The sequence below is a fragment of the Momordica charantia genome (assembly GCF_013281855.1).
Source record: "Momordica charantia cultivar OHB3-1 chromosome 3 unlocalized genomic scaffold, Mcharantia_2.0 BLBB01000003.1, whole genome shotgun sequence".
In the NCBI taxonomy this organism is placed as follows: Eukaryota; Viridiplantae; Streptophyta; class Magnoliopsida; order Cucurbitales; family Cucurbitaceae; genus Momordica; species Momordica charantia.
In genome coordinates this window covers 7,244,659-7,248,928 of record NW_028275161.1, presented here as the reverse complement: position 1 = coordinate 7,248,928, position 4,270 = coordinate 7,244,659, and positions in this window count along the sequence as shown.

Below are 4,270 nucleotides of genomic sequence, written 5' to 3'. Positions count from 1 at the left end.
AACTCAAATCCTTATGAGTTAATAATTTAGTAACAAACCAATGTTATAGAAACTTTTCACCGCAATCTTCACCAATCAAAAACCATCCACTACACAAAACTAACTTTCTCGAATAGCAGCAAAGAGAAGGCTAATTCAAGTTCAGCTTGAACAAATGTATTATCCTGATAAATATCCTCAATAGATCACATCGTCAAAGTTCAAGTAGCTAAATAAAATGTATGTTCTCAAAAGAATAGTGCACTGTCAGCCCTATCACATCCTTTAAAAAAATTGGAACTTAACAACCCAATTTAATAATCTCAAAACATACTCAGTTACAAATAAACAACTATAACTATCCTATCCAAATGGAAACTTAACGACGCATCGTTAAATGGTCTCTCTAGTCAAGTCTCCTCCTCACCATCACCATCGCAGGAGCTAGCTCGATACCTCCAAACTGGATGGGAAAAAGAGAGATGAGTACAACCATAGTACTCAGTAAGCAGCCCTTATCTGAGGGCCACGCACAAACAACATGCTTATCTAGGATACAATGTGTCATGCTTATCAAAGGATCAACACATCATGTTTATCATTAATCTCGAGCCTTAAATAAAAGAAACATATTTCAAGAAGCAGTTTATGTATAAGTTTAACTAAAAATGTACCATACATGTCAAACTCAGCCTCACATCTTAACTCACTAGTGCTATTTCTTGATTCCTCCAAGACTTACCCTTCGAGTCGTACCGACCCCTGACTTCGCGTAGCTAAAGCATCGTCACTTCTCTACGGTGCTCGGTGTTGGACCTTGACATTTATCCCCAAGGCCTCAACTACTACTCAACGTATTGTTCCTTGGCCTCCAAACAACTCCTAACCTATCACACTATGTTAGTCCTCCAAGTCTAACTCCTCGAATCGTATCGGCCCTTGCCATTTATCCCCAAGGCCTGACACTCATCTATAGAGGCCTGGCGTTCGACCTTGCCATTTATCCCCAAGGCTTCAAACTATGCATCACATTATATTAGTCCTCCAAGTCTAACTCCTCGAATCGTATCGGCCCTTGCCATTTATCCCCAAGGCCCGACACTCATCTACAGAGGCTTGGCGTTCGACCTTGCCATTTATTCCCAAGGCTTGAACTGTGCATCGACCTTTGACATTTATCCCCAAGGTATTGATGACTACTCAACGTATTGGTCCTTGACCGCCACCACATCAAGAACCAATACTAATTCAACAAAATAGAATCATCGTGCCGACCCCCGACCCTTTGTACCCGGAGCCTCGACACTAATCTCTACCAAGTTGGGGTATCGATCCTTGACCTTTGCACCTGGAGCCTCGATACCCAACTAGTGACGTGCCAGCCTTTTTGGCCTTGTTTGTTCTCCATTTACTTTATTACATCCCATAACTCCCACCAGAGTCCTACTACATACTTTCTAGGCTATGACCCATGCAGAAATTATCTCACAACAATGGAACATACGTTATACACAAAACCTATGTCACTATCATCCAGACATGGCCATCCAACACACGAGGACACCCTTCTCTCAACACTCAGCATGCTTTACACACCACATCACAGATAATTCAGAAAAGAGACGTAACCGACATATATCCATATACGCATCCAACACTCTAAAAATGTCATAGTAATCAGAACACAACTAACCCATTCACTTCATTAAGGACCAAACTCTCACCAGAGTACTACTACATACTTTCTAGGCCATGACCCATGCAGCACTCAACTCACAATAAAACCAGCATGTTTCCAGAACCAAAAACAGTGAGCTAAAAATGAAATGACAGGTCCACATGCATGCGCAACACAACAGATTTCTCCCACCTTATTTCAGTATGCTTTTATGAACACAACCATACAACGATAAAACCATTAATAATCCATAATGCTTCCAGTAATACCACTAAGCATCAAATCCAACAACGCACAGCAAATCAATTAAAAACAACCAGAACCAACATGATTTCATTCAACTACTTATAATCATTAGCCAATATTCAGGAAAACACAATCAACTTACATATTAATAAATAATAAACACACCGAAAGCATTAAACAATTCATACATATTCATACAACAAACATCCCCCAAGTAAGAACTACTTACACAAGGTCCTAGAGCTGTTAAACTTCACCGAATGCTCCCTAAATCGAAAGAGACCAAGCTTTGGGTTAGAATCCCACTCAAAAACACTTAACTTGCATCGAACTAAGTTGAGGTGATTTGTTACCTACTAACTCACCCTAAAACCTCATGGGTTAGGAGTGGGTCGTCGCCGAGGATGGTCGGGCTCCCAAAACGAAAATCTATGGCCTTAGGCTTGCTGTCCCGATGCCTAAAACTGAAAAGTAACATAGATTTGGGTCCGATTACAGGTGGGTCAATGCCGAACCAATACTGAAAAGAGTGGGTATCATGAATCAAACTCAGTATATGTGTGGGTAATTGTCTAACGTTGCCAGAAAGGTGCAAACGCCACAAATCGGAGTTGTTCGTAGTCATTGGAACACACACGGCTGTGGGTCGCCGGAGAAGCTGAAACGCCGAAACAGAACCACCAGAACCGCCGCAATCCGTCGCTGCCTGAGAGGAGAACGCTGCCGTGGTGGGCTGGGTCACGCGGATATGCTGTCGCCGCTGCTGGTTTAAGGAGACGTCGCCGCTGCTGGTTTGGTGAGACATCGCCGCTGCCAGTTTGGGGAGATGTCGAGCAGATGGACCTACAGATCGGAAGATCCAATGATACGAGATTAATTGATTAAACTCATTAACCATATTAATCAACATTCGTTAATTGTCGGTCACTTCACTAAAGACTCACAGTTGCACTCTTCTCACTATAGAATATTTTGCGTCCATGGATTTTGACCATTAATGGTAAGTCAATCCTTCACAAGTGTTTGTAACCATATCTGGGTCAAATTACCATTTTACCCCTATGTTAGATCTTGTACCTTAAGTACCGCTGATCCTCTAATGAACAACCCGGTTATGGTCCAACCAATAACCGGAAGTCCTTCTCGGACCAATGAGAGGGTGGGGCCACTTGTTCAAGTTCTGGTTTCAGCACTTAAGAGAACATTCATCTACTTACCCTGAAGTCGGGAAGGAGTGAATCTCATCTTGTATAGTAATGTTCCAGCTCCCCAATAGGTCTCTGATGGGATGTGAATCCCGGAGCAGAAGCGGATCTTTGTTCATCAATTTTGAGAAACAAAATCAAAGGTTCAAAGATGAAATACAGAGGAAAAATATTTACCTTTGAAAAACTTTTCTTCAATGCATTAACCAACTAACACCACCAATAGACCTTCCACGCTATCCTCTGGGTACCGGGAACACGCTTGTGGGAGCGTTCGATATGGATATCTAGGGAATGGAGAAGAGAGTGCTTGAGATGGAGAGAAATCTGGGAGTTCTTGTGTATGCGTTGTTCTGTGTTTTCAGCAGCAAAAAACTGCATGCAAAACAAAAACCAAATGACGTGGCGAGTCATTAAACTTCCCAGTCCCCTACTAAAATGCGAGGGAGTTAATAATTAATAACATTAATTAAAATTAAGATTATTAATATATTAAATAATTATTAATCAAATTAATAATTAATAAATTTTAATTAATAATTATTAATCCAATTAATAATTAATTAATTATAATATTAAATAATTAACAATTAATTATTTAACATTTAATTAAATATCCCATATTTAATTAAACCATATTCTCTCTTGTATAACCTATAGATTTAATGTACATCTTATGTGCATTAATCTTTAACCTATAGTTTTAATATGAATTATTTGAATCTTATTCAATTATTTCTCTTATAATGTATAGTATTAATTTTGAATCTCTATCCAAAATTAATATATAATTATATATAATGCATCAATATACATTATATGTATTCCCTTACATAATTTGAACATTTCAAATTATTTCATTATTTTTTATCCTCATTTTACCCGTTATGAGCTAGCAAGGAGACCTAATGGACCTACAGATCAGAAACTCCAACGATACGAGATTAATCGATCATACTCGTTGACCGAGTTAATCAACATTTGTTAACTACGGGTCACTCCACTAAAGACCCGCAGTTGCGCTCTTCTCACTGAAGAATGTTTTCGTGTCCACGAATATACGACCGTTAATGACAAGTCAATCCTTCACAAGTGCTCATAACTAAAGTTGGATCAAATTATCGTTTTACCCCTGAGTTATATCATGCACCTTAAATACCAC